We start from the raw sequence: 23,402 nt of genomic DNA on the forward strand, positions 1-23,402 counted from the left end.
CGGTGGTGGCTCACGCCTTTAATCCCAGCACTTGGGAGGCAGAGCCAGGCGGATCTCTGTGAGTTCGAGGCCAGCCTGGGCTACCAAGTGAGTTCCAGGAGAGGCGCAAAGCTACACAGAGAAACCCTGTCTCGAAAAACCAAAAAAAAAAAAAAAAGAAAAAAAAAAAAAAAGAAAATCCATTTTTTTTGTCAAGGTTCAGTGGCACGTGATTGTAATCCTAGCATTTGGGGCAGCTGGATTGAAAGTCCAAGGCCAGTTTAGGCTCATGGCAAGACCTTGTTTCAAAAATGAAATCATGTTAAGCCAAACCAAACAAAACTAAACCAAAACACTATTTCTAACTAGAAGGATTTTGTTTTGTTTTGTTTTGCTTGCTTGTTTTGTTTGAGACAACTCTTGTAGGCCAGGCTGGTTTATAACTGTGACTCAACTTCCCTTAATGTTAACATCTTATGTAATTCTGGTATATTTGTCACAACTAGCCAAGGAAGGTGGCTCACACCTCTAATCCCTTCACTAGGGAGACTGAAGCAGTAAAAATTTGAAGCCAGACAGATTAAGTACTACAGAGTAAAACCTTGTAGTTTATTTTTTAAAAAAAAATTGTCATAATGAAGAATCCATTGTGGGGGGCTGGAGAGATGGCTCAGTGGTTAAGAGTCCTTTCTGTTCTTCCAGAGGACCCAAGTTCAGTTCCCAGTACTTACATCGGGTGGCTCAAAATGGCCTGTAACTCTAGCTTCAGGGGATCCAATGCCCTCTTCTAGCCTCCAAGGGCACCAGCACATGCTTGGCATATACATACCCAAAACTAAACAAAAATAAAAGTGGATCTTAAAAAACAAAACAAAACAAAAAATCCCTCTCAGGCTTTCTTAGGCTCTGAGTTTGTTTAGATTTTACCAATTTTCCCTTTGGCATCCTATTTTACTCGTGAGAATTCATCCAAGACACTACATTGCGTTTAACTGTCATGCCTCGTTGGTCCCTTTGCTGTCAGGCTCTTTCTTGCTCTGTGTTTTTTGGTTTCTCGTGAGCTTTTGGAGTTGGGGAGTAACTGGTCAGATGTTTTGTGGGATGCCCACAGTTTGTCTGATGATTTTCTTGGTGTTAGACTAAGGTTATAGGTTTTGGAGAATGGCACACGGAAGTAAGGGCCCTTCTCAGCCCTTTAGATCAGGGCCGATGTGACAGTGTGGTCTGTCTCATGGCAGATGTTGGCCTCGATTGGTTGGTTAAGGTGATGTTGGCCCGTCTCCCCTCTGGAAGGTTACAGTTTTCCTTTTCCATAGTCTTTAGAAAAAAAAGTCCTTCAAAGGATAGGAAATGGAGCTTTGCATCTATACTGAGATTCTTCTCCAAAAAGGGTTCTGTAATACCATTTATAAGATGGGGAAACCAAGGCACAGTTCAGCAAACTGCCTTATTTAAGGCATGCATTCTCCATAGGCAACCATAAGCAACCTTGTGAATACCCCAACTCTAAACGTGGTCCCTTGACTTGCCAATAAAAATCACTTTGTCATTTTGTCTCTGATTCATTCTGACATGTTGTTTGTTTTTTGAGACAGTCTTACTCTGTAGCCTTGGCTGGCCTAAAGCTTGTTATGTAAACCAGGCTGACCTTGAATTTACACAGATCCCCACTCCTCCCAAGTGCTGAGATCAAAGGCAGGTGCCACCAGGCCTGGCCCACTCCAACATTGTTTAGCAGCTGCCAGCACCAGTCATGGAACTCCAAAGGGTAGAGAAATTGATTTTCAAGCCATCTTTCTTAGAACCTAGGATATCCTAAATTACCACACAAATAGAGGGGACAGGAAGTGGTCCAGCTGGCTTTCTTACCCTTATTCTGTTCTTTTGTTTAAATGTTAGCCCTCCCCAATTGAGAAGTTTAAAGACTATGAATAGAGTCTAATTTCGTGTGTGTGTATGTGTGTGTGTGTGTGTGTGTGTGTGTGTGTGTGTGTGTACGTACATTCATGTGGAGGACAGAGAATGTCAATGTTGGGCATCTTTTATTTACATTTTATTTTATTTATGTATATGTGAATGTGTTCGAGTATGACCATGCACGTTTTCTGGTGCCCTTGGAGGCCAGAAGAGGGTGTTGCATCCCTTGGAGCTGGTGTTGCAGGTGGTTGCGAGCCGCTTGACATGGTGCTGGGAACAGAACTTGGGCCCTCTGAAGAGCAGCAGGGACTCTTAACCGCCGGGCCATCTGTCCACCCATCAGATGTCTTTCTCAGTCACTATCTTACCTTTTGAGACGAGGTCTCTCGTTGATCCTGGAACTTGCTGACTCTGCTGGACGGAATGGCCACCAAACCCCATCGGTCTTTCTGTCTCTGCTTCTCCAGTTTGGGATGACAGGCACACACTGCCGTGCCTGATCCTTACATGAGAGCTAGCGATCCAGAGTCAGGTCCTCACGTACACACACTGACTGAGCCATCTCCCCAAGCCTTTGTCAACTTTATAACACAGGAAGCTAAGGCCTGGAGAGGATGGCTGATTGGCGCTTGCTTTCTCAGCTGGCCAAATCCAGGTTCTGAACTCCACTCTCTCAGCAAAGAAGCAGGTACATCTCTGTGATCTGGAAGCACCAGATACTTTAGAGGACCTTGTCTTATAGTCTCCAAAGGTCTCTGCCAAGACTTCACAGTGGCTGTGTTGGAGCACACTGCTACTAAACCTTCCTGTGGATGGAGATTAATTTCACACCCTTTGGAGTGTTGCTGGCTTTGCTCAGTCGCTGGACAGAGATAGAGTCCAGGACCTGAGTTGGCCTTCAGGAGTAAAAGAGCAGAGCTGGGGAAAGGGGTCCTTTACCTTCTCACCTGGAAATCTCTCTTCTGGGGATAGTTCTTCCCCACTTCTTTCCATGTCTACCCCTCCCTGATCAGCTTCCTGATCCCACTCTTGCTAATTCTTGATGGGGGAAGTTAATGAAGGACCCAATTATGATTCACCTCCACCTACACTTCTCTCTCTCTCTCTCTCTTTCTCTCTCTCTCTCTCTCTCTCTCTCTCTCTGCCCCAGTTTCATCCATTGGTTAATTCTCTGTGAAAAAGATTTTTGTTTCATTATTTTTGAGGCAAAGTCTCATTAAGCCCAGTCTAGCCTCAAACACATCATGAAGTTGAGAATGACCCTCTACTCCTGATCTTCCTGCTTCTACCTTTCAGTGATGAGAGTACAAGTGTGCACTGCACCCAGAAGAAATGATACTTACTTACTTAACTTATTTACTAACTATATCTATTTATTTTTGAGACAAGGACTTACTATATAGCCCCGGCTGGTTGAAAAATCACTATGTAGACCAGGCTGGGTTTGAACTCACCGAGATCTGCCTGCTCCTGCCTCCTGGGTGCTGGGACCAAAGGTGTATGTCGTCATGCCCAGCAGGAATGACACTTTTAGATGAAATGACAGGCATGGATTTATTTGAGGGACAGAGGTTTGTCACACGTAGAGGTCAGAGGGCAATTCGCTGGCGTCTGTTCTCTCCTTCCACCGTTTGGATCCTGGAGATTGAACTCAGGTCATCAGCCTTGGCAGCAAGCTGCTTTGCCCACCGAGCCATCTTCCTGGCACTCTCCCAGTTCGCTACAAGTCTCTGCACACCATTTTATGTTGGGATTTCTATTGTTTACAAAGACGATCCCTTTTACTGTCATGTTGGCCTCACATCAGACTCACATAGGCAGAGCATTTTACAAAAAAGGAAACTGAGGCTAGGAGCTTAGGGTATGTTCTGATCACCTTTCTCGTTGCTCATCTATCTGATCATCCATTCATTAACTAATTTTAAAATATTTACTGATTATAGCGTGTAAACCGCTGTGGTAAAAGTTATGGAGGACATGATGATGGAGGAGACACAGTAAGACCTCTCAGGACCTGCCACCTTCAAAAGCATTTAGTCCAAGCACACATACCAAAAAGATACTGCTCACTGAGAGAGCATGGGAGCCGACTCCTATTTCCAAGAAAGCCCAATCAAGGCGTTCCTGACGAACTTTGCTACTAGAAAACGTTTAAGCACTTCCCGTGCTTTCCTGTAAACACCAGCTAGCCCCGGCTGAGCTGTGCTGTTTCCATTCTGTGACTTGAAATGACCATGTAGTAATTTGTTTGCTCATGATACTGGCCTTACCAAGACAGGAAAATGGATTTTCAGCAAGAAGGTCCAAACTGGAGGGGATTAGCAGTGAATTTGAGGGTACCCAGATTTCTACTAGGCAGTGGGTTCAGGCCTCGCTGCTTGTTAAAAATTCCTCTTGTGGTTTAATGTATGTGCAAACTGTGTAGGTCCGTGCAGATTCTAATTCAGCAGGGCTCGGCGAGGTCTCAGGCTGTACCTTTCTAAGCAGATCCCAGGTGAACACTGTGCTACTCATCCAAGGAAAGCAGTGTTCTCAGGATACTAAGGCACAGTGATGGGTGAGGACAGGAACCACAGAGCCAAGCATGGTACTGAACTATCCGAGCCATAACATGAGGTTTTAGGAAAGGTCCATGTCCCCATCTACATCTGGAGGGTAGAGGCTGATGTCTTCCCAGGCTGGGCGTATGCTCTGAATTTTGGATGGTGAAGATATACACTGTGAGCGTTGGAGCCCCATCTGGGGTTGGGAGGAGGAAGAAAGGCGATTACACCATCAATATGGTAACTGACCTCCTGAGGGGCATGCTGTATTTATTTCCCCATGGCTGCTCAGTGATCTAGAGATAACAAAACAGGTCAGTTCCTCCTATCAGTATCTGTTCGTGCGGGGCAGCAGAATCCAGGGCAGACTGGACAGTTTTGGGGTTTGGGTGCTTTTGTTTTGTTGTTTTCGGGGGTGGAAGTGAAGCATGTTAACTTACAACTTTTTTTTTTTTTTTTTTTTTTTTTTTTTAATAGTTGGAGGGACAACTGTCAGTTCTGGGATCCGAACTCTTATATTTTTGGTTGTGAGCCTAGCCTTTAACAGCTGAGCTATCCTTCCAGCCCTACAACTTGTTTTTTAAAAACATTAAAAAAAATTATTTACTTAATGTATTTTTTTATGTGCATTGGTGTTTTGCCTGCATGTATGTCTATGTGAGGGTGTCAGATCCCCTGGAACTGGAGTTACAGTCTTGAGCTGACATGTGGGTGCTGGGAATTGAACCTGGGTCCTCTGGAAGAGCAGCCAGTGCTCTTAACCTCTGAGCTCTCTTTCCAGCCCGACTTAAAACTTTTGAAGAGAATTCAGATATGTGATCTCAGGCTCTTCTCGCTACATTCTCTTGACATGCTTTGTCTTCCTTTATGCCCAGCTTGCTGGTTTCTGGATACCCACATGCTGCCCTCTAGCACCCCAAAGACCCACATGGAACATGGACGTTTACTATGAATTTGAACCTCTCCTGAGCGACCTAGTGAGACTCATCTGAATAATAATATAAAAAAGCTAGGTGTGGTGGTGCATGCCTGTCATCCCAGAACTGGGAGCCTAAAGTGGGATATATAAAAAAGGTCAAAGCAAAGGAGGACACAAAGCACCCATGCTCCCTTCACGTGGGAGGCTTCCGCTGTAGAGTCCCTCCTCTTCCCCTGTGCCATTATTCCTCCTTTCTCCCACCTAAAAGTTTCCTTTAATGTGCCAGGCTTGCGTGGTGCTGTTAATCCCACCGGTCGATAAGAATCTAAAGCCAAATTTGAGGCAAGCTGTAATTAAATACTGGCCAGGTGGATGGACTCTGGCCAGGTCCATCTCTGGGTTTCCAGAAAAATGGCAGTAGCTTAAGTATTTCCCATAAAGTCCAATACATTCCTGCCTACCTTCAGCCTACATCCAGTCAGGGGCAAGCGTAAATCCTGACGTATTTTCTTCCTGTGAACCTCCTGCCCACATGTGATCAGGCATATCCTGTGCAGATGGGGTCAAATAAACTTGTTTAGGGGAGTAAAACATGTGGCTTGTTATCTCCCATGAACAATAGCCTCCAGCATTTCAGGAACTGTCTGTCCTTCGGCAAGGGACTTGTAGACCAGAGGCATTTTGTTTCATTGATCTCTTAGGCATAATAACTAAAACTTAAAATGTAACTTTGGCTCTCACAGTGCATGCCTTTAATTTCAGCCCTTGGAAGATAAAGGCAGCCTGGTCTATATAGCAAGTTCCAGGTCAGCCCATTTAAGCATCCCCTGCCACAAATTCCTTAGCTTACCTGAGTTCTACCAGTTGGTGAAACCTAATGCAGTTAATTAATATTAATGGATACATGACTACTAACCCAACTATTATTTATGGTTTTATGAGTTTTAACACATGATCCTTCTCTCCCTTGGTCCCCCTAGTCAGAGCCTACACATTAGAGAACCTATAGAAGTCTCATTTTGTAGATGATGATACCCAGAAATCCAGGTGTAGAGAGAGCTTTGGGGCCAGTGCTCAGGTCTACCTACAGCAGGTGTGTTTCTTTGGGAGTGGGGAAGAGATTCCCGCCCTCCTCTATTGTAGGCCTCCTGAAAACAGGAGACTGTGACATAAGGGCGACTCACTGTAGTACTGTGCTTTTCATGCAGTCTTGTGGTGGAGACTTAGGGGCTATTCTATGCATATGCATATGTGTGTGTATGGATGCATGTACGTGCACATGTGTCAAATGACTGCTTTGTGTTTTTCCCTTTCAACCAAAGTGTCTTTGCCTTGACCTGTTTTGTATATCCTACTTTAGGCTCCAAGTTGGGATGATAGGTATGCATGTCTGGCTTTTTATTTTATTTTATTTTATTTTATTTTATTTTATTTTATTTTATTTTATTTTATTTTTAGTTTGGATAGTGTCTCACTATGTAGCTCAGGGTGGGTTCAAATTTATAGTAATCTTCCACGCTCCATTTGGAACAGATGTTTATTTGCTTGCTTGCTTGCTTGCGAGGGTCTCGTATAGCACAGGCTGACTTCGAACTCACTATGTAGACAAAGTTCAGTTTTAACTTTTGATCCTCCTGCATCTCCCCACTACGTGTTGGGATTATAGGTATGTGCCACCGTCCCCGCCTCCAGTACACGTTGTCACAGTACTCATAGAATGGCTTTCTTTCAGAAATTATGACTATGACATGATTGCCTACTTGGAAAAACTGGTACTCTTCCTTGTCTCAGAGAGAGAAACAATCTCTCTTAACTCTTTAATTCCCTTTTGTTGTCTTGGTGGCTTAGATCTTGGGTATATTTCCTATTGCTTTTATACTGGTATTTCTCAGACTCACCTAGGGAATGTGTTAATATTCAAGTGTCACAGTTTGCCAAATCATAATCTATAGAGGGCTTAGGGCTTTTTTTTTTTTTTTTAAAGGAGTATAGGGTCTTATTATGTAGCCTAGGCTTGCCCAGAACTCAATTATCCTGCCTTAGCCTCCCAAGTGATGAGAATACAGGTACATGCTACCACACTCGGCTTCCGCTTTTTAATCTTTACTTTTCTGTTCCACTTTGAATTTGACTGTTTGCTTACTGTTGTGTATTGCCTTACATCCTGAGCATACACGAGCAGGAGGAACTTTAAGTGACTTGCACGGCAATCTACACAAGATCTGCCGGCTCAGAAAGGAAGCATGGAGAGAGGCAGTGAGGAGCGCACGTGGCTACAGTCAGCCCTCCAGTACTAACGGCGCTGTAAGGCAAGACGGCTAAATGGGCTGGGGGTGTAGTTTAGCTGATAGAATACTTGCCTTGCGTGAAGGAAGCCCCAAGTTAGATACCACCCAATAAACTGGGATGGTGGTACATGCCTGTAATCCCTGCATTTGAGAGGTGGGGCCAGGAAGATCAGGAGTGCCAGGTCATAGCAAGTTGGAGGCCAGCCTGGTGTACATGAGATTCCATCTCTCTGAATGACAACAACATGATCCAGACAACCAATTGTAGTTATCTCAATGGCCATGCTGACTGACTGCAGAGTGGAGGCTATTTCCCACAGGAATCCAGTGGATTCACCTTACTGCTTCTCCCAGGCTTGCGAGTGGCCATTCCCTCATCCCCACCCTTCCATGGATTTAAATGTGTAGATCCACACCCAGACTCCCCATGCCCACAAGCCCAGAGGGCAAGGTGGGGGTAGAAGGACCTGGCTCCAGTCCTCTTAGAAGCCTGCAAACTTCCCTCCACACCCCTTCACACCCAGCCCCGATTCCCAGCAGTAGCCAGAGCCTCTTCTGGGCAGGCAGCTCAAAGCAGCCCAGCCATCTCCTCTGTCATCGCCGCCGCCAATTAGCGGCTCCTGGGCGCCTCTGGGGCCGCCACTCCCACCTGGCTCCTCTAAGTGTGCTCTGAGCTGTTCTGAGCGTTGGCACTGCCTGCCAGCCTAACTGTCAGGGCACAGGAAGGGTACATGTCACACCCAGTAATAGTTTCCCTCTCTACCTAAACTGAGACCTAAATGTGCCCTAATCTTTAATGCTGCCTCTCCCCACCTGCCGAGCCTCGCCGCCGCCGCCGCCAACACCACCACCCCACCTTGCCATAGTTGCTTTCAGGTGGCTTACTCTTAGCTGAGGTGGCCCACATTGGTATCATAGAGGTTAATAAGCATTCCTCCCAGAGTTGGGGGGGGGGCGGCTCAGATATGGAGTGGACCCCAGGAAAACTGCATGATGGTTCTGTTTCTTGCTGCTAGTGAGGTGCTGAGTGAGTTTCTCAGTCCTTTGATGGGGAGGACAACCCCCTCTCAGGCTGTAGTGAAGATGAAATGTGTTGCTGTCTGTGAGTGCCCATGAATGATCACGGAGTCCTCCAGGTTCAGTTTCTTTCCCTGTGTAGTGAAAATAATGCACTTACCCTGTAGAAGAGCTGAGGAGATTTAACACTAGAACTATATGAACACAGTGGGGCACAGCAGCTCATGTCTGTAACCCCAGCACTTGGGAGGAAATAGGAGGATCAGGAGGACAGGGTCATCCGCAGATACATAAGTGAGTTTGAGGCTAACCTGGACTACGTGAGACCCCGTGTAAGCAAATACATTGAATAAACATATGCACACTCATCCTGGAAGGCCCATGGTGCTCTGGGAATAGTTCTGATTGATGAAGATAAATTAATCGATGAGTTTCAGGACTCAGAGCAGACGTTTCTACTCACGGTTGCAGGCTGCCCTTTCCTACCCATCAGTATGCCAAGAAAATCACCCCGACCCTCAGTGAGACAAACCCAAGCACAGTCAGTTCCTGGCTGTCACTCAAGCCCAGGCTGGCCGGACAGGCACATTCCTGTCTTATCTTGAGCATTAGCAGGTCTAGGCTTCCCTCCGGAGCAGAGGGAGAAGCCAGATTTTGTCTCAACATGTCAGGACACAGGATAGCCAGCCAAAGGACAGACTGTCTCCCTAGGGCCACCTGCTGCCACCCTGTTTCCCCAATTCTGAGTCTCTGCCAGAGGCTGGGTCTGGCTGGCATTGCTCTAATACCAAACAGGGCTCTCGGCCTGGGACCCAAGGTCTCTGCTTGTGGCCCTGTCTTAGTGGAGACTCAGGGACTTTGTCTGGAAGCCCAGCGAGTTGTAGCCAAGATTACTGTGACCACAACGACAACAGGTGCCCTCTCTGTAGCTGGGCATATTCCCCATGGCAGCTTTTGCCATTCTGGAGCGAACTCTCTGATGAGCTGCGTGTTCTTGCTATGGCTGTCAGCTCCTGAATGACCAATGTGGCTCTCTTGTTCATCATTGTGCTTTGGCCTCTATAATGCCCACTGAGTATCAGATGACTAGATTTGTCCTGAGTGTAGGTACAGGACACAAAGATGAACAAGGGCCTGTCCCTTTTCCACAGGGAGCCATCAGATATTGGAAGAGGGCGTTTACCTACCCATTCCCCAAGAAAGCTTCCCTTTGCTGAACAGTGTCCTCTGTTCTAACACTCCTTGAGCACAGGACTGCTGTGTAAACCTTCTTCCTACCCCAGGTACACAGTGGGTACGCTACACACAAAGCTCAGCTCAGGAGCATGGTCCCGATGCTCTGCCAGACACCCACCCCATCTCTCTGAGGCTACTGTCTGCTTTGGAATGAATTTTCCCATGGATCTCAGATACCAGCAAGAATCAAAGTACTTTAGTCAAAATCCCCTTCCTCTGCAGCCCAGAATTTGCTAAGTAAGATGGAGCTGAGATTAGGACTTGCCACAGGCTAGATGTCAGACCAAGCCTTTCCAGACACAGCTGTGTGTGTGTGTGCGTGTGAGACGATTTTGCCTCTATAGAGGCAACCTTTTTTTTTTTAATTTTTGAGACAGGGTTTCTTGTGTAACAGTCCTAGCTGTCCTGGAACTCTCTTTGTAGACCAGGCTGGCCTCAAACTCAGAGATTCACCTGGCTCTGCCTCCCAACTGCTGGGATTAAGGCATGTGGCACCACTGCCCGGTAGAGGCAACCATTCTTAAGCCTTCTTGTACTTAAGAAACACTCCTCCCACCCTTTCAAATAAATATTATAAGGCAGGTATGGTGGCACACACTTGTAAAACCAGCCCTGTGGAGGCTGAGGGAGAAAGATTGCTATGGCTTTGAGACTAGCCTGGGCTACATGGCATGACCCTGATTAAAAAAAATAAAAACAAAACTACTAAAACAAACAAACCCAAAGAACATTGCACAATCTGATGGATACTTTAGAGACAGGAGGCGCTTTGTCTAAAGGGAGTCTGTGTGGGAGCCTAGCTAGGAGACCAGCCCCCACATTTTATGACAGGGTACTCTTTAGGAGTGAGAGATAAGAGATATTAGATAGAAGGATAGAAGGAAGAGAAACAGAAACACAGGATAGACTCGGGAGGGCCTAGGTCATTATCCACTGGCCCCTTCTGTCTCTTCTAAAGGGCCTTTTATAGGAATGCCAAGGAGTGGAGCCAAAGACCTCTCCCTAGCACAGCCAAGTTCAGACACTTTCCAATCACCTGGTAACCACATACATGGCCAAGCAATCCTCTAATGCAGCCCTGCTGGGTAAACCAAGCTCAGATCTCACTAGGAAACCTTTGTGGGTCTCCACAAGTCTGGCTGGCCACTGGCCTTTGGCAGAAGACCTGCTCATCTGCAGATGCCACTCCTTCCTTCATTTGGCCAGGATGAGGGACATTGCCAGGAGCAAGAGTGCAGTGGCTTTGAGAGAAATTTGAGAGGTGAGGGATGGTGGAGGAAGCCCTGTGTCTATGAAGTAGTCTGAAGATGTGCCATGGATGGAGAGCTTAGGTGAATAACAGTGTCAAAAGTTTTACAAGGGCATGGTGGCTCCCTCAGAGTGTCCCCCAGGCATGGTGCTAGGGTGATTGAAGTGACAGACTGGAGAAGAGAGGGGTAAAGTGCTCCAAAGACCTAATGGTCCTTTACAGACATTAAGCCTGGAATGACTCTGCCATAAGGAAGTAAGAGAAATATTTGAGCATATTCGATTGTCTAATATCACAAATATGTAAAGAGCTTTTTACAAATAATAAGAAAAACCTAAACAGTCTAATAGATCAATTAGAGAAACATATAAATAACAGTTCAAATTTGTAACAAATATAGGAAAATGTGTTAATTCTAACAATTTTTTTACATTTGATGTCCACATAGTGAGTTCAAGGTTACATAGTGAGACCCTATCTTAAAAAGAAAAAAAGAATATGTAGAAACCACCCCAATAAAAATATTAAAATAAAAAGAATGTATATTGAGATTTGTGTAGGGGCGTAATTATAATGACGTTATTAATGATATTCAAATTGAAACAGGAAGTAGGGTGAAGAGGTTCCTGTCTGTACTCACTGGAGATATCAGGAGTTCAGCCTTGGCTATATGAGCTGCTATCTCAAAATCCAAACTCAAAAATACTAGAAATAAACACTCATACTTAAAAATTTGCTTTAAAGGCCCTGGGTTATCTGTATAATGAGGCATTTAAATTATGGTGGGGAAATGTTCACAGTCTGTTCTTAATAGATAATAAGGCTAAGTGTGATGACACACACCTAGAATCTCAGCACGTGGAAGGCACAGGAAGGAAGAGTTAAGAGGCCAGCCTTGGCTGGACAGCCAGCAACAGGCAGCAAACAAAGTGCAACAAAAAGACTGAGATTGTATATACAGCACCATCTCCCTTCCTTCGAGAGCTGGCGTGGTGGGGCGGGCCTGTCGTTCTAGCTCCTCAGGAGGGGGATTGCAAGTACAAGGCTTACTTACCTGGGCTGCAAAGTTGAGCTCAAGGCCAGCCTGGACAGTTTATAAGACTGTCTCAAGATAAAAAGAGGGAGGAGGGCTGGGGACATAGCTTAGTAAAGGGCTTTTCTAGCATGTGTGAGGCCCTCACTTCAACTTCCAATATCAAGAAAAGGGTAAAAAGAGAATGAAAAAGATCAGATAGAGTTTGCACTGAAAACAGAAATTCCAACCGAGCAGATCCCCCAAATGGTCATCTCAGGAAGATAGGTTGAAGGGAAGGTTTTAGTTTCCTCCTCCTCTTCCCCCTCCTCCTCCTTTTTAAAATAATGAACACGTGGGCCAGCAAGTTGGCTCAGCAGATAGTGGCACTTGCTACCAAGCCTGGTGACTTGGGTTTGATCCCTGGAGCCCACAGGGAGAAAACTGTCTGCTACAAGTAGGCCTCTGACTTCCACATGCACACAGATACACTAAATAAGTGTAAGTGTTAAAGATAATGAACATGTTGCTTTTATGAACTTGAAAAATCGAGGATGTTTTCTTTTTTAAACAATTCTGACATTGAAGTGCCCTGCGACATTGTGGGCTGGCTGGGGGAACAAGGCCCTTCACCATACTACCTGCCTCTTCAGCTGTATTTATTCATTTCTTTTATTTTTTATTAAAGATTTTTTTATAATAATTTATTGATTTTTTTTTATTTTGTTTTCATTGATATTTTACCTGCATGTATGTCTGTGTGAGAGTGTCAGATCTTAGAGTTACAGATTGTTAGCTGCCAGGTAGGTGCTCAGAATTGGGTCCTCTGGAAGAGCAGTCAGTGCTATTAACCACTGAGCCATCTCTCAAGCCCCTGTATTAAGCATTTCTATACTTGCTGGCTACATACTCATGTTGTAGCTTGTGCTGGGCTAGACCCCATGAAATGGCAGTCCTTACTCGCTTGGCTCCTCAGGGCTCGCTGAGAGTTGAGGACTGGGATCAATGGCTGGGTCATTTGCTAGAGAAGTATTTCTGTGGTTGGAATGTCCCTTGTTTTCCTGGGCTCATCTTCATAGATGGCACATGGGCATCTCAGTGTGTCAGCCTGAAGCTCTGGTCTTCTAGAAATTGAGGTGGCAAACATGATCAGACTAGTATTTTATGGCCATGATTGAAACCTAGAAGCAGCCTGTGCATCTTTGGATTTGTGCTTCTCACTGATATAGACGTGTGATGTACTGACTAGCATCAGAGAATCTTAGCAGGATAAGATGGAATGGGATAGAGACCTGATGGAGAGATTTTGGTCCAGCACTTTATTTTCTGATGACAGAGCTAAAGCCCCAAGAGATAAAGCAGCTTGGAATTGGGTGACAGGGCCAGGATGCCAAACCCTATGTTCTGTTCACATGTGGCCTTTGCCATTCACAGCCCTTGATATTGAGAGGTGATGGCCAAACAGTGGAGACGAAGCAAACCGTGAATAAAAAGTTCACAGAAATCCTGGGAAATAGCACCTACCTTTAGGATGCTAACAGTTCCAATATACTGATTAAGAAGCTGCAGACAGAATCCCTTAGCCTATAACCCCAGCCCGAGGGAGGTGGAGGCAAAAGGATGATAAATTCCAGGTAGCCTGTGCTCTATAACAAGAATCCCTTGAGAATTAACGTTCGGTGTGCTGGCCTGGGGATACAGGGGGATGTGCTAGCAACAACAACAAAAACCAACACTAACCTACCAAACAAAATCTCCAAATCTCCAGAAGAAAGTGGATTGTGATCTGTGGACACCAACACACACATTCACATCTACCCAGTGTGAGTTTTGGGAAAGTAGAAAGATCTGTCTCTAAGTAGTTTCTCTACTTGCCCAATGTTTGCCTAAGTTTGTTACTAATTTTTTTTTAAAAGTCATTAAAATGTGAACATGTTACTCAGCAAAGAGATCGGTTTAACTCTGGAGTCTCTTGTCACCTTGTATGAATTATGGAAGGAATTGAAGGGTTCATCAGAGTGTCTGCATGCAAGGGGAGGGTCTGCAGATTGGGATGGAGGTATTCAAGAAGATGAACCGTTTGTGTTAGCTTATAATGAGGGATGACCTCATATTCCACAGCAGTAGGAGAAACATCCTGGATTTTCAATCTGTGAGGTCTTTTCCTTTGTCTAAATATTTCTTTTTATTATTATTCATTTATTTATGTGGATGTCAGTGACGACTTTGCAGCAATTGATTGGTTCTCTCCTCCCAACAAGGAGGTTCTGGAGATCGAACCCAGGTCATCAGGCTTGATGCTTTGACCTACTGAGCCATCTCGTCAACCCAAAGTCCTCTTCTTGCTCTGTAGCCCAAGCTCATGTTTAAGGATCTCTTCTGTATGGACTGGCCTCTAAACTCTAAGGGAAGCTTGAGTGAGTGCTGAGCTCCGTTTTCAATGAGAACACTTCCCGGTATAGTCAAGCCTAACTTGGACTGAACCTACTTTGTTTTAGAACGTGTATTTGCGCACCTCTGTTCATTCGACAGCAACCTGAGAATGTGCTTACGTTTCGAAACCAGTGACCCACCCTCCGCTCCACTTGGCTCTGCTCAGCAATTCCTTCCTTTTTGTGCTTTAGGAATTTTTTTTTTTTTCTCACAGGAAAAAGAAAAAAAGACAGAGGAAGGAAGTTAGTCTTCAGGGCCAGAGCTAAGCTATGAAAACAGCTGTCACTGTCCAGCACAGAAGAGCACCTGTGACTGGGGACCGGGGACATTTGTAGGCCAGGCTTCAGTTCCCCGGAGACTTCAAATTCCTGATCCTTATCTTACACATATTTCTTATTTTTTTTAAAAAAAGATTTAAAAAATGCTTATTTATGTGTATGTGCATGTGAGTGTATATGCCCATACAGACCAGAAGAAGGCATCTGATCTCCCTGGAACTCAAGTTATAGGTGGTTGGAAGCTGCCCAATGTAGGTGGTGGGAACGATACTTGGGTCCACTGGGAAAGCCAAGTATTCCCTTTTAACTGCTAAGCTAAACCATCTCTCCAGCCCCATGTTTCTTACTCTCGACCCTGAGTTCGCTTTGATGAGCATGCTTCTTAAAAGACTAGATGGTTTTGCAAAGCATCCCTGTCTCCTTCTCTTTTATTTTCATTTGCATCTTGAAACTCCCTTGGGATCATCTAAATTCATGCTTCTGTGTTTTAAGAGGTACTTCTCAAACTCAGTTCCCTGGAGCACTGGGGGTTCCACAAAGCCTTTAAAGGGTGGGTTTCATAGATGTGGGAGTGGCACATAGGCGGGCTCAGGGTGTTTCTCCCACCAAAGAAATGTGGCTTCTTATCTGTTTTACCTATTGGATTTCTACAAAGTGTTTGCCTGAGAGAGGCATCTCCACCCCTGAATAAATGTGAAAGTCGTTGTCAAGAACGTAGCAATGCTGAAGCCGTGAGCCAGGGAGGGGGCAAAGCATTCCTCAGAAGGCAGACAGACCCTTTGGATGGATGTGGGCTTCTTCTGTTTGTCCGCTGTTTCTGTTGCTCCAGATCCTCCACCTGCTGTGGGTGGGTGCTGCTCCTCCTCGTCTTGTTCCTGACTCGTGGCCCTCATGGCTTTGGGCAAAGCTCTGCTCCTTCCCTCTCTCAGATCACCCGCTTTCTGCCCTGGCTTCTGACAACATATGTTTCTTTACTTTGGCTTCTTGACTGTAGGGTCCCCTGCTTGTCCTGACTTGGATACCGGTGCCCTGAAGTGAAGTATTTTCTGTCTTCCTGGACCCAGATCCGACCAGGGCACCCTGCTCTTCCATGCCATAGCCCTTCCAGCGCTATTTACTTTGAAGCTCAGGCTGGGGTTCCTCAGGGTTCTATCAGGTTCCTGAACCCACTGGGATTGGGAAATGGAGATGTGCTGATCCCATGAGTAGAAGGAGACAGTGGTTTGCACCCCTGGAGGCTTGGCTTACCTGGTGCTTTCAGATTCCTTTCATTCACATGACAGTGTGGTAAAACTAGAATATCCCTGTCTGTGTTATGTGCAAAGAAACTGAGGTTGAGACTTGAATAATTTGCTAAAGGCAAAAAAATCTGAACTAGACCCTGGGTCTTTTGACTCTCACTTCTGAATTTGGGTGACTGTAATTTATGAATTTACATGTATGAGATTAGAATCAGGTTGGTGGCCAAGGCAGTGGGGGAACACGCACACACACACACAAACACACACCACACAATTTCTGCAGTCCTGGTCATTGAACCTTTGGCCTTGTGCATGCTTAGACGAGCAGTCTACCGCTGACCCATAGCCTTAGCCTCAAGAGTTGGGAGTAGCTTGGCTGGAGGATGGTTATGTTGGAAACAGCTGGGAGATAAGAAAAGGGCAGCAGGGCCAGCCACAGAGGCCCAACACTGGAACCCAACCAAGTAGAGTGTAGAGAGTGTTAATATAGTGAAACTGCCCGGGAGAGGCTTTGGCGGGTTTGGACCAAGGTGCCCCGCTGCGGGTGAGGCACACCATGCAGACTGGCAGGTGGTGGTGTGGCGCGGTGGAAAGTTACTCACAGGGCAGATGTACATCCACGTGGAAATTTCATTATTAAAGGGAGAGAAGGAAGAGGGAGACGGGGGAGGGAGGGAGAAAGAGAAAGAGGGAGAGAGGGAGGGAGAGAGAGGGGGGGGGAGAGAGAGAGAGAGAGAGAGACAGAGAGAGAGAGAGAGAGAGAGAGAGAGACAGAGAGAGAGAGACAGAGAGAGAGACAGAGAGAGAGAGAAAGGGAGAGAGAGGTGCACATTACCTCTGGCGAGGTGGGAGGGGGGTAGAGAGGGGAGAGAGAGCAAAGGGGGAGGAATTTTTTCTTAAAGGGGACTTTATATAAGATGAAGTCAGGGTGCTGGGTGAGTCCCCAAGGGGTGGTTCAGAATACTAACAGAGAGGTCTCAGAGACACTATCCCCAGAATGGCTGTGCACCCCTTAGAATTAGGCAGTTCCTGGGGACTGTAGCTTTGACCTGCTCCTGTCTTTGAGAGACACTGGCTGAAGGTCCCTCTGTTGGGCTGCACCTTGATTTTCTAAGCACCATCCTTGTCCTATGGCCCCGAATGCCTGCAGGGTAATTCCAGAGGAACTGTGCTTCATTGTTCTGTGTGTGTGTGTGTGGGGGGGGCAGGGGAGGAGGAACTTCAGTAATGGCTGTGGGGAAGCAGGAGGGGGAAGCCTGTGCCTGGGAGTCCTTCCTAATCCCCTCTCTCTGGCTCAGGCCCTATGTTCTCTGCTGCTCTGCCTCCTCTCCATCCTGATAAACTGATGGCTTTGGGACACTTACTTCATGGACACCTGAGAGTTGATTGAGAAAGGGAATGAGTTAAATCGACTGTTCATTCACAGGACTTACAACATCTCCAGCACCTGGCCCCTGGTAGTTGACAGAGCAAGTCTGGCTGGCCTTGGCTTGGCAGAGAGGAGGGGGTGGGTGGGCAGTGGGAGCAGTTAGCCTTGATGTGGGCATGAGTTAAGGGTTGAGTTGCCTTTTGAGAATTTAGCATCAGCAATAAAACTTAGTTTTTTGTTTGTTTGTTTTGTTTATTTGTTTTAAATCACCCTGCCTTTTATTATTTCTGAGTGCTGGCAGTGTTAACAAATCAGTGTTAAAATGCTGCTCCACAAGGCTGGAGATTGTAGTTCATGGTAGACTGCATGCTTAGCATGAACAAGGTCCTGGATTTGAACCCCAGTCCTGCAGAGCAAACCTTTCTTCTGGGATGGGCACTCACTCCCTTGCAGGGTAGTTGCCTTAAGAACCCCGATGCTGGAGTCAGAAGACAAGGACTCTGCTTGTACTACTTTACTCAACCATCAAGTTGCTTAACTTTTCTAATCCTTGGTGTTCTTTAGAAATTACATTTATTTATTGTTATATTTAGTGTGTGTGTGCGTGTGTGTGTGTGTGTGTGTGCATTCTTGTGTGCATGTGTCTGTTTGTGTGTGTGTGTGTGTGTGTGTGTGTGTACACAGCACTGCATCCGTGGAGAGACAGCCTGCAGGATCGCAGGGATCCAGCTCAGCTCATCAGGCTTGGTGGCAAGTGAGAGGAAATGAGGACATGCCCGCCCCAAGGGGAAGTTGAGGTTTATTGTAGACATGAGGGAGAGCATAGCCAGAGGCATCTGGAAGGGTCTAGATGTGGTGTGGAGACAAGAGCGGGAGAAGAGAGAGGGAGCAAAGAGAGCACCTGGGAACCAAGAGACCAATAGCAAGCCAGGAAACCAGAAAAATGCATAACCCAAATGGCTAAGCTATAGAGGAATCAGGCTGGGAGAAGGGAAGCTCAACCCAGCTCCTGGGAAGGAGAGGTTTAGGGCAGGGGGCGGGATGAGAAGGGCTGGGAGGAGCCACAGGTCCCCAGTGAATCTTGTCTGGGGTTTCTTTGAGACCTAACAGCAAGCACCTTTACCCATGGCTTCAACCCCCAGGTTGTATTTATTATTACTGTGTGTAATGTGTATGAGATGTGTGGGGGCTTGCATGTGGAAGTCAGAGGACAGCTTTGTTGATTCTCTTCTTCCACATTTCTGTGGCTTCCAGGGATCCAACCTCAAATCCTTAGGCCTGCACAGCAAACCTTTATCCATTGAAAATCTTGCCAGCTCCCTCAATATTCTAATGTAGAAAATGGAACGAAGATTGTGTCTTCAAATATATATGTGTGTGTGTGTGTGTGTGTGTGTGTGTGTGTGTGTGTGTATACATATAAATATATAAAGAATGACTATAAAATTAGCCTTTAAAGAGAATAGCTGCATGTGTAACAATATCCCCATAGCTTTACGAATCTCTCTCATGATGTGATATTTGGGCCATTTGGGGATTATTCTCTCTTGGCAGTGAAGAATTTGAGAGGACTGAGTCAGGCTTTTCCATGCAGTGTTAGGTATTGGGGTTAGGACATTACCAAACCCTGAGACACTATCTAAAAATATACTCCTTTAAATGGGGTTCCTAGGCAGATAACAGGGGAGCCCTTGTGAGTTGCAACCAGGAGCAGGAGAGTTCTGGAACTAGGCCTAGGCAAGTTCTGGACCCAGGCCTATCTGCTAGTGACCTGACATCTCTACAGCCTGCCCTGTTCTAACAGGTACTGAGTGTTTGTGGGGCTGAGCCCTCTTTCGGGGCAGATGAGCGTGTTCCTGACGCAGTTGCAGAAGAGTGTGTTGGCAGAGCATGGACTGTAGTTTCTGTGTCCTGCGGATTTACTGTCTGTTGACAAACCCTCCTACATGCCTTGTACCAGCTTTAAGCACCAAGTTCCCACCTGCCGACACCTAGTTCCTTTTCCCCTGGATGTTCAAGTCTTTTCACAGATAGTGTGATTTCCCAAACAACCCTCAAAGTTGGATGGAGCAGGTCTTATCATACACACCCTACTTTGAAAAGGGAAGAAACTGAGGACAAGGGAGTTCAATAGTCTGCTTGGAGTCACGGTCAGTTAAGGGAGAGGCTCTGACTAGAACCCAGGACTCTCAACACCAGCTCAGAGATGGGTCTTTGGAGAATGAAGGGGAAGCCTTCAATTCTGTATACAGTGAGTTTTCTGACAGGGAGTATTCTCAGGTCTCTGAGTTAGTATCGGCAGTGACTCCCCTTAGCATAATCCACGATTGCATGTGTGAGCACCTGGGTTTGATCCCCAGCATCTCCACTCTTTAGCCAGGTGTGGTGGCATACACCTCGAAATCCCAGCAGAGGCAGGTAGATCTCTGTGAGTTTGAGGCCAGCCTGGTCTACAGAGCAAGTTCCAGGACAGCCAGGGCTACACAGAGAAACCTTGTCTCAAAAAAAAATCAAAGAAAAAAATTTCATTTACATTGTTTCCCATCCCCGTCTTCTCCCTGTAACTCCTCCCTTTCCCTCTTCCCTACCTGGGGCTCCCTCTCAGATTTATGGCTTACACACACACACACACACACACACACACACACACACACACACACATGCACACACACGCACACACACATGCACACACGCACACACGCACACACGCACACATGCACGCACATACTGTTCATCAACATATTGACCACAGTTTGCATAAAGCCAGAAGACATGAAGAGGCTGTTAATCTCTTCTACAACACTTTGATTTTGCTGATACAGACAGAGGCGGTAGAAGCATACCTTTCACGGGGGCTGCTGAAAACCAACGACACTGTCTGTCTTGATGTGTAGATTACTATCCCAGCAGTTATATCCACAACTCCCTCAAGCAGAACCTGATGGTCCTTTCCCATGTGATTCCCCGTCTCCCTAAATAGTATGGTTAGATTAAAGAAGACCTCCCAGGGAATGTGACACCAGGAAGGCCAGCCAGTGATAACAGTGACCCTAATGGGGTGCTTTACCTACAAAGGAGAGCTGTTCTAAGTCACGGTTCCCAGCATAGCTGCCTAAGAGGGTCACCACGGGGCTGGGCACAGGGGTGCATGCCTGTCATCCCAGCACTGGGGAGGCTAGGCCAGGGGGATCAGGAGTTTAAGGCCTGCCTAAACTACATAGTGAGGTTCTCTATAAAAACCAAACCAAACCAGAATAAGACAAAAAGTTAAATATCTTCGTCTCCAGGCCGCAGCCCAGCTAACTCAGAGTCTCTGGACTTGAAATCTAGATCTCCTTCATTTTAAAATTCCCAGGAGGGTTCTAGAATGCTGCCAGGGTTGTGACCTGCTGCTCTGGATCCGAAAGAGTCAATGAATTGTGTAGAGTAGAAGTATGCGCACATCTGGGTGTGCGCTGGAGTCAGGGGAAAGGGCACGTTTAAAATTAGCCCTTGGCCACACCTTCCAGACCGTTTGAAGCAGCAACTTCCAGCCCTAGGTGTCTCTCATTCAGCCCGCGTCCACGCCAGCTGTTACTGCGGACAGCAAGCCAACCGTACAGATGTTTCCTTTACAATGGTCTAGCCGTGAATCACGACTCCCGTTTCACAGGTCAGGACAGGGATGCTCAGAGCAGGTAGTGCCTGGCCCACATGAGTGCAGAAAGAGGGCCCTGGAGCAGGTCTGCCTAACCTTGAGTCCTATCCCAGTTGCCTTACCCCCACCCACTGCGTTATGGGCCTAGTGGAAAGTTTTCTCTGCTTTTCCTGAAACAGCCAAAGGCCAGGGGAAGGCAGCCCGAGGCTATGGCTCTCCTTCTGGCTACCCCCAAAGCCTGAGCAGAGGGCCCTTCCTGAGAGAAGAAAGGCCACAAGATGCCTGGTGTTCAGTTCCATTCTAGCTATCCACTCTTGGAGTGCCTCCCTTGGGAGGGAGGAGGATTAGGTCTGCCCCACTCTCCATTCTCACCCTTATCCTGGCAAAAAGTAGGAGCCCAAAGCAAACACTCGCTTGCTTTTTGAGAGCTTGAGGAATTTTTCGGTCATGTGACAGAAAGACGGCTCCATTCCCTTCATAAGACCAAGGAGATGCTACATCAAGGTGACCTGAAACCTTTGGCTCCGTTTTACAACATCATGTTTGTATCTTCCCAGCTCGGAACTTGTGTGTGTGTGTGTGTGTGTGTGTGTGTGTGTGTGTGTGTGTGTGTGTCTGGGTGTCAAACCTAACCCTGTACCACCACCAGCATGCATACAACTGAAAATCCTTTTCAGTTTCACTTTCACTTTCTCCATCAATCAAATCACTCGGGATTGTGGGGGGACAGTCACAGGAACTCTGAAATGCCAGGCCTGCCAGCAGGTACCGGAAGGAGAGGAATCTGCTGCCCTGGTGCTGACCCAAAGCTTTGTTAAGTGTTTGCAGGCACCCACTCAGGAACCTTATGTCCCCAAGACCCAGAATGGCTCCAAGTGGCATCTGTGTTAGAAGTCACACTGAATATGCTCACTCTGCCCTTCTTCCGCTTCCGTCAGACCCTTGTGTGTGGACAGCTCAGAGCTAATACTTGGAGCCTGGACAGCTGAGACCTTAGAGTTAGTGGACGGTGTAATGTAAATGTGGCCCCAAGCCTAGCTCCTAGGGACCTCTTCTCCCAGGGCTCCCTCTGCACCTGCTGTCTCTGCCTTTGTTCCCTGTTATTTACCAGCCGGCACCGGGCACCGTGTTCGGACAGTGTTGAGTGAAGGGCGAAGGTGGAGAGATGAATGAGTTTGCTTTTGATGGAGTCTCTCAAGTGCTTGTCGTAGGAGGCTGTTTCGCTCTGGGCTGTCCACTTGCTTGCTCAGCTTCACTTTATTTGCATCAGCCAATTTATTTAGAAGACCATCCCTTTAAAGATTCTTCTGGCAATAGAATACCCTAGATGCAGTGCCATTTTCTGAGGTTGGGACAAACACCCGGTTTCTCACAACTGTAACTCTTACCCCAGATCCACTAAGGAAGTATATCTGGGCTCTGGATCCAGTGGGCCCCTTATTATGCCTTTAATCAGAATAAGAAACCTTTCTGAGTTACCCAAGCAGTGCGTACTTGAGGGGAGGTGGAGGAACATAGGGCAATGAGGAAGGTGAGAGGGAGGGCCTCAGAGGGGAAGGAGGGACACTAGCAATCACCAGGGATTTAGAACTGTCCCAGCTCGGGGCTTGGATTGAGATGAAGAAGCATGGTTGTCCTCAGAGCACCCAGGGAAGCTGCCCAGGGCTGCTTGGATCTGTGGCATGGACACCATTTCATGGTCTCTGTCTCAAGGAGCCTGAGCGGGGTCGTGTCTCCTGTAACTATCTGGGAAGCATTGTGGGCAGCTGGCTTTGATGTCTGGCTTTGTCGTTAATTCTGTCGTGAGTCACTTGACCTCTCCTTGTGCCCCAGTTTCCAAATTTTACAACTCCCTGTTCACACTGTGATAATGACTAACCCTGGTAAGTGGCCTTTACCCTAACCCCATCCCAGTCAGGATTCTTACCAACCCCACCTGTTTATGGACATTGTGACTTTAGCTGGTAGTTTAGACTTGGGTTCTAGCTGAGGCTTTGCAGGACAAGGCCATGTCATCCTAACCAAGTCAGTACTTGCCAGGGTCTTGGTGTTCACCTTTGTATACCAGCAATAACTTTAGCACCCCTTCCTAGTAAAATATCAGGGTCTCGTAGTAATAGAAGGGAATCCCAGTCCCTACGTATCTCAGTTACTGCATGTCAGACAGGCAGGGCCACCGACCAGTGACATGCCTTTCTGTCTTGGTAGAATAACCCGGTGATTGTCTTGGTAGCTGGCTGTCAGGGTCACTCCTCCTTAATTGTGTGGGTCCGTGTCCCCACAG

The 23,402-nt window shown here is 46.7% G+C and overlaps 1 protein-coding gene across 1 annotated transcript in view; it reads left to right on the forward strand.

The window, feature by feature from the left end:
- LOC131915636 (death-associated protein kinase 2) overlaps positions 1–23,402 on the forward strand; it is a 102,348-nt gene that overhangs the window by 45,988 nt on the left and 32,958 nt on the right. The gene's annotated exons all lie outside the window — the stretch shown is intronic.

The sequence above is a fragment of the Peromyscus eremicus genome, chromosome 7 (genome assembly GCF_949786415.1).
Source record: "Peromyscus eremicus chromosome 7, PerEre_H2_v1, whole genome shotgun sequence".
Lineage (NCBI taxonomy): Eukaryota > Metazoa > Chordata > Mammalia > Rodentia > Cricetidae > Peromyscus > Peromyscus eremicus.